At 38.4% G+C, this 13,160-nt stretch overlaps 1 pseudogene; it reads right to left on the reverse strand.

Annotated features, from left to right (window-relative positions):
- The window catches only part of LOC139708926 (uncharacterized), a 36,953-nt pseudogene extending 29,745 nt beyond the window's left edge, over positions 1-7,208 (reverse strand).
- Positions 7,209-13,160: the final 5,952 nt, after the last annotated feature.

Here is a 13,160-nt window from a genome sequence, read left to right on the forward strand (position 1 = left end):
GCGCGTGTAAAAAAGCGGCGGGCCCTCCCTGACTGCGGCGACTAGCGAAAGATTGATTCTATTTAATGTTACGTGCTTCTCACTAGAAAAGACCCGCCCAATGCTCTTTAAATGTCTCTGACAGCTCATCGTGGATGAAAAGTGACGCGAAACTGTCGCTCGGTTTCCCCGACTCCGTAGAGTATCGGAGGAGGAAAGTGTATCTATTAATTTCCGGGTCCCAGCGTCCCGACGCGAGAACGCAGAGTCACTGAAGAGACAAACGGGAGAAGGTAGGGGATAACAGAAGAAATATAGGAGGAGGGGGAAGAAAGATAGAGAGAAGGTGGGGAGATGTAAGAGTGGGGGGTTGGTGTTGGGAAAAGTAGGAGTCAAAGAGTGTTATCGAGTATCAAACCATGCAGTAACCCCTTCAGCGTAATTTCATTGGCCGTTCGTAATATTGCCCCTGATGATGAAATTCGTCCATGTTCGTCGGTACTCTGACCACAATTACAACGCCGATGCTGCGGCGCTAAGGTAATGTTTAGTTTTCTGATTCCGCTCGCTTCGCGTCGCGCTTGTCAAAATTGCTCTCAGCTCTCCAATAAAGTTCCATCGCCTCCGCATGTTTTATCTTTTTGTTCTTGTGTCTTATCAGGCTCTACAGACTCTTATCAATATACAATAATATATGATGATGATGATAATAATATATTTATAACATGAAATAAATTTTCGTCGTTGAACAATATTTACAAGTCTCTGTAACTAAACCAACGACTGCATTCTTTGGTCTTTCTCTAATCTTCCTTCTTGTCTTTTTAAGCCTCACGAAAACAACATGTAAGTTTAAAAAAAGTCTGCCCAAAACGGCAAGAACCGATGTAGTACAGTAGAGAAGAGCATAGTCCTCACGGGAGATTCCATTACGTCCGCCACTACTATCCGGCGACGATTGGGTTGACGAATCCCGGCGCAGCATCTCTGCTGGACTATAGGTCTACTGCACCGGTTGCACTTACCGGCCGTGCCGTTGCCAACCACTGTGCGTTACAACTGGCATTCTATAAACTCGAGAGCAACTACCAAGACGGGGCTCCTAATGAGTAGTTCTACCAAAAATGCCGCAAAAATCCGGGTATTTGTAGAATGGAGAGTATAAGAGTGTCGTTTTGTTTGCACACTGAATTACATTAATTTTCATACGTAGATTTGATTCCTCTTGATTTTGAAATAATATCTTCATTATCATTGTTAATGATGGCCGAGGAAATTGTATTGAGCAATTTCAAAATGGAACGAACGCTATTCTAGGCTTTGAGACAAGTTGTTTCAAAATCATTGAGATATTTTCTTTTAAACAGCAAAGAGAAATCAAAGAAAGTATGAAAATTTCGGCAAATGTCAATCATTATCTAATGATGTATACGGAGGAATGATACGCATGGAAATTTCTACAAAGCTTGTAGAAAGTGCTCAACACAAAATTGACATGATAAAACGCGATGAAGCAAAAAAGATACTAAATTGCCAAAAGTACAGGCGATCATCTTTTCCGGCATGATGACAATTTCTTCTGCTTTTCCTTACGTGCATTTCCAGTTTAAGAGCTACGTAATCATGTCAACAGTATGTGTGTGTCGTTTGAAAGAAAGTCGAAAACATTGTCCCAGATTATAGCTGTCCTCTTTCAAGTGTGCGTATTAAAGTCTTTTCAACGTAACTGAGATAGTTCGGTCATTATTAGGTGACCTGAAGATAACAAACATGATAAAATAAGGAAATATCCGTATGTAATAGACTTAGGAACATAATTACGAAACCAGGGCAGCAAAGTGGTGGACCATCAAACTATGACATCTATCCTTAATGATGTGGTATACATGAACAGATTTTAAAATAAAAAAAGTCAGCAAAAGACTATTCACCTCTCCTCAACCTAGAGAACTTCATCGTGTACTAGACATCCCTGCCCATAAACGCCGAGCCGATCTGTTGAAATAGTCTTGGCGTGTAGTGCAAGAAGAAGCGGTTACCGAAAATCTGAGTAATATACCGAGTCGCTCCAGCGCCGATATGTTCTTAAGGATCCACTTTATGGATCGTTATCGCCGGGGATTTTTGATAATAAGTACCAGAACTCATGAGTCTTATTGCTCGGGCGAGGGATGCTGGGAAGGCCATATCGCCTCGCCCATTCCGAGGCAATGCTCGTAAGCGTCATTGCCGGGTTTTAATTTCATCAAAGGAGTCAATTAAAGGAGGATCAAACCTATTAGTAGCGACCGTTCTCGTACAAGCAGAACAAACGGATAATTCGGTTTAATGATTCGTTTGCCCCCGTCCGATAAAGCCATATCTGCGAGATGACATTTGAGGGAGGAAAAATCACAAACTGCCTAAATCATTTTGTTTATTTGGCGATGAGAGCGTCGCCTTGCGATTTCCCCAGTTTCTAGTTGTCGCCCAAGGCGATTTGGGAAATATCACATAATTCTCTGTAATGGTGGTTCTTGTTCTTTTACTCTGAGCTCAGGATGGCAGCTCGTTTCTGAAAGTATATCGGCATGTATAGTGGAGTGTATTCAAATGCGCAGTTGGAGACGACACAAAGCTAATTCATTTAATGCATCGACAAAATGCGACTTTTTTTACTTTACATGGGAGGTCATTAGAGGATAAGACGAATGCATTTCAATTTACAAGAAAGTATGATGTATTGATTACCACTACACTCAGTACCAAGCTAAAAACAATGTTGCCAAAATACAGTTTGAAAGAAAATTGTGTGGAAGTACCGTTCAAAGATTGTCGATGAGAAAAAAAAAATCTTTCTTCTATCGCAACCCATGTTGCTCTAAACATCGCAAAAACATCAACAATGAATAGCATGTAGACACAAGTGTAAAAACAAAATCTTAAATGTCTCCTCTTACATTAAGTGACGTTATGGCATCGGATGATATCTTGACATCTTGATATCGTCGTCTCGCCGTTAATGGAATTTCACAGAAATAAAGACCAGAGGGAAAAATGCCACGAAGACTGAGAAACTGTCGTCTCCTTTCCATGCCGTCACAATCTGCTGAAACGTGATGCACGAAATCCCCCCTTCATCCCTTCACCTATTCCTTCCCCCTCTCTCCCTCCCCTCCCCTCTCTCTCTACCCACCCCCCCCCCCCCCCCCAGTTTCCCATCTCTCCCTCCGCCTCCCGCGCGGTGTGGCAGAAAGACCGAAGCACTCCACGCACCTCATTACTGAAACTATGTAAAATTATTCATCAAACACGTTGTCATCTTTCAAAAGGACATGGATCCCAACAAAAGTTTGTGGAATTTCATCCCATGCCAGAGCTAATGGCTACCAAGCGTTTATGACAGCGTTCCCAAATGCGCCAAATAAGCCAGCAACAAGCAGTATCATCCTACAAATTTGTAGTTCTCAGTTTCAATTCCTTATTCCTTCCCTCTCTTTTATACCCTTCTCATTCCCTACCCCCCCCCCCCCCCCCGTCTCCCATCTCTACCAATTTCAGTTTTCTTCCTCTATATCGAAGTTTCAACTCACCCGCCGTAGGTGGCGATCACATTATATGATGTCCTCCTCTCGCTCGATCTGACATCGCTACATCAAATCATGAAGCTACGAAACATTCATGGTCAAATCGGTCCATCTTGTCATCTCGAATATCCGAGGGAGGAGCGTCATTTTGTAAAAGGCACAGAGAGGGAAGGGGGGGGGGGGATCGAGACCTGTAGGTCATTAAGACAATGACAAACTCCCCTTAAAGAATCATCTCGAAGACCTTCCAATCAAAAGACAGAAATGGCGCAACTTATTTCCTTCCCATCCACAGATAACAACATTCCCTTTTACAGCTCGCGTACCCTGAGCTTTCAGCAATTCCTCCTTTCATGGATCAGTGACAATAACCTCGACTCAAACAACTCTTGAGCAGACCTGACACAACTCGTACAGTTTCTTGGTTTTGTTGTTGTTTTTCTAGAGTATACAGAATACTTCTTAAAAATACATCTAACGACTCTCTAAACATGACTTTTTTTTAATTGCCATTTTATAGCGTTACACGTATAAATCACAAGGGAAATTTAAATCACATCCATCCCTCTGGAATTTTTCAGCTTTGTTTTCTTTTTATTATCCCTCTATTATTGTAAAGCGTCATTTATTTCAGCTAATTTCATTTGCGATTGTTTAATATCGGCATAAGATCATCTCTATTTTCCCAGAGATTATTTCAAAAGAAAAGAACAGCAATCGCACAGTTCAATGAAATTCAAATCGAATTTCAAAGTTACTGTGCAATGAATGAAAAACGACAAAGTGTGCCAACCTCTGAAATCTTTTAAAGTAAAGGAACAAAAGATGAAGCAACTTTCATAACATTCCATTTTCTGTGACACAACTTAACCTACAATCATAAGTATACTCACGTGTACTCACAAAGTGTATATGCGATGAATGATTTTGGATATAAGGAGTTGCGATTTTTGATCCCCCATAAAGGTAGTATTTTTTTTCCATGTTCAGATCTTACGCACATGTGTTTTGACATTAATGTATAGACGCAGGAACCCAAAACCTGTCCTATTGCCAAAGATAAGATTCGGGTTGTGTGAAGCGGGTAGATTAAACATTTTTCAGATTTTCGAGCAGTCACATCAACGCTTATGACGGAAATCCGTGATCAAATTGAGATATCAATGCGAGAATAGAACCGTTTGCTTATCTTAAAGGTTGTGACATAAGGAAAATTCAAGTTATAGATTTCAATCACCATTTTGTAAACAGGCAGTCACTTTGATCTACAACGCCTGTATGTCTGTTATCGACTATAATTATACTAAAGCGGCAAGCAGTACAAAAATATGTTAGGCTTTCTGTTCAGGCTCTGTGCCATGTCACATAAAGTGACGTAACATTCGAAATGACTTCTACTCTCAAAATTGTGTATTTTTACCTTGAACGAATATCATAGCTTCAGAAAATGTCGCCTACTGCCATGATGGAAATGAATCACTGCCGTGCTGTAAATGTAAGAAAAGTACATTCTCCGATAAACCAAGCACTTTTATTGACTTTCCTTGGAACATTATGTTGTGCTCTTTACTGCCGAGCGTTTGTTTTGGTCATCTTGATTTGTTACAGATGCTCTCCTGATTCTGATTTTTATTTCCTCATAAAGAAGATATGTATAAATAGCTTCATGAAATATTTTGAGAAAAGTAAAAAGTACGTGACTGCTTGTCACAGCTCGAAATAACTCATGTGATAGATCGCATGTATACGTATACTGTATTAAAGCCGTAGACCTAGCAAATGGAAGAGATGAAAAGTTGGACCAAAAAAAAAAAAAACCGACAATTGACATTAACTGTTGTTTGAATTTGATGGTACTGGCCTCCGAGTTGATAATGCACTTTACAATCATAAGGTTAAAGCGCGAGTCAATAACTTTGGAAGAATCAAGTCAAATGCTTTATCAATAGTGTACAAACTTTACCTAGTCTTAATGAAAATAAGTCAAAAGTAAGACAAAAAAAGACCTCAGAATATGTATATATAATATGTAATAGCAAGAAATACTAGCAATTATTTTGTAGGTTAAGGACCGGAGATAATATGTGAGATTATATTTGTCTACGTTTGTTTTTTATTTGATCATAACGCGTTACACTAAAATATTAAAGCATATCGTTATCCGATTTCAGTGATGACCATCAACAGATAAATATTTCACATTACAAAAACTCGTCACTCAAGATCATAATTGCTTTTTTTTTCTGAGACAGTCATGTAACTTTTCCACTCTCTGTGCCATGATCTTACATAACTCTCATAAAACAGGAAATCTATAGGCTGGCAAACCTCCTCTAAGTGATAGTTTTGAGTTATTCATGACTTGAAAATGCTTTTGCGCTCTCAGATGTCTTCGCTTGTTCAAGTACCAATCGAGACCCACATCAGTTTTGTGATGTTTTGCTTTATGGGTAGATGAATAATGATACAACTTGCTATTCAATCAAACATTTCCCGCAAGGAAAATTCTGATATACCTCTTGGCCGCTACGGTAGTATCCAATTTCAGTTCAGTGAATTTAGAGGAACGGATGATTTATGAAGGATGAATGACTACAGATTCAAGAGCAAGGTTTTTTCATCAAAACCACGATATGATCAATATTTCTACGAACGAACGTTTCATATACCCATGCTGAATAAATACCTAAAGGATATTAATACCAAACAAGGGAAAGATTATGTTTAATCTCTACGGGGAGTGTTTTTAAGATGAAAAGGGGGAAAACCATAAAGAACAACTTGTCTGTCTTTCCTTCGCTTTATAATTACTTAGCTTTTGAATTATTATTATTACGAAAAGCCATAATACTACATAAATTCGTATCACACCATTTCAGATTCAACATGCTGATGTTGATTAAATTCAAAGCTCCAGATTTTGTAATCAGCATCTGGGACAAGTCTATGAGTTAACAGTTTGTCGAAAGTCTTGATATCAAATACATTTTAACAGAATTTGATGTGTAACAATATTAGTACTCCCTATAGTAAGGAAAAAGAAATCTGCGAAAATCATTTTCCCGTCTATACAAAAAGACCAGCACATTATCAAAACATGAGGTCTGATCAATATGGTTATCTAACTTTTGTTCATTCCGTGTTGCATTTCCATGTTCTAAACAGGTAATAAAACGGTGGTTATAGAAGGAAAACTATTAAACTATCAACCTTTACCATATCTATAGGCTAAGCTGCTTAAATTCTTGATTTAAACCTGGATGAGTTTGTGCATAGTTCTCTACTTCCAGTGGTTGAGGATGACAGTTTTGAGTATAAGTCTGCTTTCCGACATACGGAAAAAACAAAATGGTTTCGCTCACCGTTTTTATCGTCATCGTCCTCATCGTTGACGGGTCTCATCAACTTCCCCTTGGCGGAGAAGCAGTCGCCGGAGACGTGCTTGAGCTCGTTCGCCATCGAGCTCTGAACGCGGACGGCCGCCGCTGCCGCAGCCACCGAGGTAGCGATGGCCAGCTCGCCGTGCGTTGCCGGCGTTGCTCCCGGCGGCGGGACGTGGAAGCCTAGCGCTTGAGCGGCGGTAGAGAAGGAGTAGGCGGGGAAGGGGCTCAGGCCGCCAATGCTCGCCTGCGAGAGGTGACTCCGCATCAGCTGGGCGTCCATCGCCGTTTTCGTCCCGATACAATTTGGAATAAACCAACTGTCTTCTATCCGAAGAAATATATATCTGCAATGTAAGGATTATCAAGTTGTGTCAATCACTGTATTGTGTTTATGATGATATTCTGCCGGTAACGTTTAATACAGTGTTGTGTAGATTCATGTCATCCCGCGACATTCAGCGCTCACAGAAATTCCGAAAGGAGGATGATTGCATAATCATGTTTGCACATCGTCGTTTTTGAGAAGCCCCTCAATCATGGATTTGAAAGAGAAAGAAGAGCAATAAAACTCCCCCAAACTTGGAGCATTTCAGGACGACAGTCGATGGATATTCCAATTTTGCATGAAATTGGGCCAGCCAATACGGTCATCGGGGACTTCCCACAGGGTGGCCGTGGAGTAGAAGGCGCTACAGACAAAACTACTCTAAACAGTTTAAGTGACAGCCGCCAGGCACTCGCAGTGTCATTATATAGGAAATTTCTAATGAAACGTGTTCTAGCAGTCAACCCTCAGCTCAACACGGCCAACGTTCTGGCGCCGCACCGCTTCCAACTTGCCCTCTATCCATCAAGAACTCATGTGTGTATGTGTGTGTGTGTGTGTGTGGTTTATAGGCCGCCACGTTTGTGTTTCTCTCCCGGTGTGGTCCTTTCTTCTTCGCTTCGCCATCCTCCGGCGCACGTGTGTCTGTGTGTTTAGTGTATGTGGTCGCAAGAATTAATGTGTGTGTGTAGGGGTATTCGAGGGGGAAAGCACAGTAGTATCTCATGCGTGAGTTTCTGTGTGTGTGTCTGTGTGTATTTGAGTGTATGTAACTGTTGATGATTACGTGTTTTAATCTAATGACATTTTAGACCAATGGGCATTCAGTACCCAAACTATGCACTCTCAATCTCCCTCTCCCTCTCTCCCTCACACACACACACACACACACACACACTTTCTCCTTCCTCAACACCAGTAGGCATGCAGTGAAAAGGACGACAAATTCCTCTTCCACCACACTCGGGGTGGTTTGTGTGTTTTGACCCTCACTATGCAAATATCTCGTAATGTTTCAGTAACGTTCCAAGGTTAATACTCTGCGCTTCTGTGTCAGCCTATTTACTTCCCTTGATTTTTCCCTGCCGACTGTTTTTTTTTTTACCTTTTTCAAAGCAGCATGCAGTTAAGTCATCTTTGTGGAAAATTAATGACAAAATGCGGTGAACATAAAAGACGTGTGTGATCGTAGTGATCGTCAAATTATAAGGATGTGCAATGTTCTTTTCAGATGTAATGTACAACCTACTTTATGATTACTTTAAATGTTCATATCGTGTTTAGTAACAGAAATTTTGATTAAATGTATTGCTTTCCTTCTGTTTGAAAGGTTATGATCAATATAGTGCGTTCATGCTGTCTTTCCATTTCTTTCTCCAAAATTGTGTGATCAAAATTTCGAAAGAATTTGCTACGTCCATTATCACATTTCTTGAATATTTAATCACAGTCTGCTGTATTGTCTAAATTTCTGTAATTAGACGAGCATGATTATTCATTGATTAGCTTGTTATTCTATCTTAATCATTTATCAAAGCTTTAAATTTTGATTAGTTGTTGATCCTTGCTTTCCTTCACATATCTTAGAAAATGTGTGTCATCACTTTCTAGGGATTTGATTGATTTCATGTCAAATAATATTTGCCGTATCCATGTTTTGAATGTTGTTGCTACAATACTAACCGATTCTCTCATAACTGATACATTTGTGTGTAACTTGATGTCATTCAAAACAAAGAGATTATTCTCATGTGACTTTAAGGATCGTGTGAGCTATTATTGACGAACCCTTTGCTTCATTTCTGTAACACTTTCATTGTCTATCACATTTTTCACTTTGCACTGTAGGCCTATTACGCAAGCACTCTTTTAGTTACGTGGTTTTTCTGGCGTCAAGATTCAGGAACTATGTCGCCATTGCGGCACTGTCGCATTGTGTCTCGCCCGAATCGTATCCAAGTCAAGCCCTACGACACCATTTGATTATCTGCTGCCGAAACAAAACGTTTATGCAGTCATTTAAAGAGGTTGGTATGGATAGAAAGAATGAGCGAAAGTGAGAGAAAGAAAGAGACGAAGAGGTATCTTCTATTCCCGTGCCGCATCGCTGCTCCCACGGACCGCCGACCGCCACCCGGCGACCGAGCAAACGCACTCGATCTCCGCCAGACGTCGCCCGACACTCTCGAAGTTATCCCTTTCAGCAGGCAGCGTGAATGGAATCCGCTGTCATCGCGGGGCGGTACTTCACAGTTTCCCCGGCCAGCCTTCTCGGCCCGAAGTGTCGTGAGTGGATTGGACCGCAAGCTTTCAGACGTGTTGCATGCTCGGATGGGCGCACGTACAGAGAAAAGGCAACTTTGGCACGCGCGACTGCATGCATTGTTTGCCACGTTTTGCCTTATCGAAACGCATACAAGATTATGTGCAATAACTCTATATAAAGCTTAATATGAAAGCTTTGATTTTAGACGTTAGTCTTACCATGAAAATGCCTCATTCACTGAAGGGTTTTCTTTGAAACAGCAAATGGAAGGAAAATGATCACTTTGCATAATTTTAAGAAAATTACAACGTCAGAATGTGATGTTTGCTTGAATTGCATTTTAATTTGACAGCCACCTTTGCCCAACACCGATGTCATTACATAGATTGCTCGAAACGTATATCTATGTCAAAGAAAAAATAATCACGCAGCCCAAGCCCGAATAAAGGAATGCAAATATCTTTTAAAAAGAAAGAGAGGACTATGAAAAGAGTAACCTTGTGAGATATGTGGTCTTCGATATGGACAAAAAGCTCAATAAATATAATACAACATATTCTGTAAAAAGTCATACTTTTACAAAGAGATCACGCAGCCCCATAAAAACAAACATCATACCACAGTCGCAGGCAACAACATAATCTAAAAACATTTCTTTGTAACGTTCTTGAAAGGGTCTTCTTTTTTTACAAAATGAAAACAAGAACAATTTACTATTTTACCTCAAGACATGGAAATATTTTTATTGTAACTGGAATTGCAGAAACAATAACAATTTACTGTTTTACCCCAGTATATGGAAATATTTTTTATTGTAACTGGAATTACAAGTTTGTTTGTGAAACATGAGATGTTATAGAAGATACAAAGCGTATCAGGACTCACAATGTTTCTCAGTGATGTTACGAAACATTGGGAGTCCCGATACACTTTGTATATCTTCTTTAAAAAATTAAAAGTTCTTACAGATATCCAACAAACTTCCATGACTAACGTTTACGAGTATCAAAGAAAGATATTTTCCCTCATTGTATTTTCAATCCAAAAGAAGCTGTAGATATGAGGGGATTGTCGCCGAAATTGAAATAAAACCAATGTCGATGCGTTGTTGCTAGTTATTGAAAAATAGGGCCCTTTTGAAAAGAAAAAATACTCAAGCCAGTACTGATACCAAATGAAATGATATTATTAATAAATAAAACACTTCAATTATGTAAATCTGCATGCTAATAAAATTTCACTTTAAGAGATCTCATAATCATACTGAGTGTCAGTGGAGGAACTCATAAGAAAGAAAGAAAAATTATCCACATTATATTATATATGGAAACTCATTATTATTGTAACAGAACAAATAAGAAAATCAAATCCAATTCGTTTAAGTTTGCTTTGCTTTATTTTGCTTTTTGAAATGCAGGATGGCCTAATCAGGATTGAGATTTGTTTGTAAGTTGTTGATTTACTGTGTGTCATTTCGGCACCATTCCAATGACAACACTAAAACGAATGATGAGAGTAACGTAAATCATTCAGTAGGAGAACACGTGATTGTTGTTATAATAATGATATACATTCAACTTCTGGTTAAAAAAAAGAAATCCCCACCACCTCTTATTTATTACGATCTACAGCTATGATTTTAAAGGAATTATTTTCAGTTGTATAGACCTACTTTGGGTTGGTCTTTGACAAGTTTCCTTCCATAGATTAACGCATGTTAATTTGAGTAGTAAATGTTTAGCCATTTGATTTTAATAGTTTGTATCTTGAATGATTTGTCGCATATTTCATGCTATCGATTTTCTGTTTGAATCAAACAGAGGTTTGTAAGCGACTTATGAATTCGTCCATGCTTAGTGTTTTTTCATTTTAATTTCATTTCAGTTCATTTTTTGTTGTTTCCTTAGCCATAGTAGTGGCTGTTCATATGGTGATGGGTCTTGGAACTTTTTAAAAATATTTCGAAATTAAATCGTCACTGTCAGAAGCATTCTTTATGATAAAAGTTAAAGGGGAAATCCAGTCCAAAAATAAGTTAGTCTTATAAAAAAAAGAGTAAAATCTTACGAGTTCAACGGCTGAAATTTGACTGAAATTGGATGAAAAATAAGGAAGTTATGAAATTTTGAAGTGTTGCTAATTTTAGCGAAACAGTTCGTGTACAGCGGATATGAATATGCAAATGAGTGAGATGACATGTCATAACCTCACAATTTTCCGTTGATCACGTGTTGATCGTGTACAAAAATGGTGAAAATTTAATGTTTCTGTCATTGAAGTCTGAAACATGATGTTATTCCTGGTTGAGTAACTTCAGAATAGTGATCAGTTAGATATATCAGGATTTGAGCCTCGGGCATAATTGCATTTGAATGAAAAACTGGAAATTTCAAAATTTCATAGACAAAATATATGGCGAGTTGTGAGGGGATGACATGCTCACTTTGCCATTTGCATATTCATATTGACCGTTCAAGAACTGTTTCCTCAAAAATTAGCGAAACTTTAAAATGTCATCAAAATTTTACCGTTGAACTCGTTATATTTTATTCTTTCTTATCAGACTCACTTTGGACTGGATTTCCCCTTTAAGGTATAGTCAGTGCAAGACTTGTATTAAAAATTACGCGTTAACATTAATTTGTTACAATATTTACATCAATGGCCACAGACAGTCATAAAAGGCTGACTGATTTGGTTGTTGGGCACGTTTAACAGAGATGCACACACAACATGTACACACACACTCACACACATCCTTATCATCTGTGAATATACATTATGTTTATATACATACATATAGGTTTGAAAATGCTATCAGCACCACAACATGATGGCATAGAGCCATGCGAAAAAAAAAATTCTACGATAATGATTATAAAAAGCCGCGTGCATTCTTGTTTTAAGTATGGAATTACAGTCCAAGATAATCGGTCGTAAAGTAACGGCAATTATGTTCATGTATATAAACAGCACATCTTCTGAGCAAGTCATTTAATTGTCTGTTCTCCAACATATCACTGCATATAGAAGTGAAAACATTCCGCGATATAAAAATTATCATCATAAAAAAGCCATGATGAATCTTTTTAAAGTCATACATAGTTTACTCTACTTTATTAACGACGTCTATTGCGTTTCATTAAATTCACTATTATTGTTGTCATCATCACTATTATTATCATTATAATCACAATCATCATTATTATTGTTATTATTATTATTATTATTTCTGTCATTATCATTATCCATTCAGCCAAACGAAAATCACAATAACAATTACATAACATACATTCACAATCCAATAGAAATGGTACAGTTGACCTATCACACAAAATGAACAGGGAAGCAACACGTGACACATTGTGAGTGTAATTTAGTGACTGGTACAGTATCATCCGTTGTTATCTAGTCTTTCTTTAAAAAAAAAAACAAAGAAGAGAAAGAAGAAGAAGAAAAGGAGAATGTTCCTTCATTTCGTTATTAATGGAAACCGTTTTCTTCTTCTTTTAACAATCGTGGTTAAAAATTAAGCCTTTATCTTTATTTACCGGAGTGTTTTTCAACAGCCTCTTCAAGCAGTATTAGAAGGTATGGCATAACTATCGTATGTAGATAGTAACGATGTAATAATTATAATA

The sequence above is a fragment of the Diadema antillarum genome, unplaced genomic scaffold (assembly GCF_040938485.1).
Source record: "Diadema antillarum isolate AM-2024a unplaced genomic scaffold, OU_Dant_1.0 seq00001390_RagTag, whole genome shotgun sequence".
NCBI lineage: Eukaryota > Metazoa > Echinodermata > Echinoidea > Diadematoida > Diadematidae > Diadema > Diadema antillarum.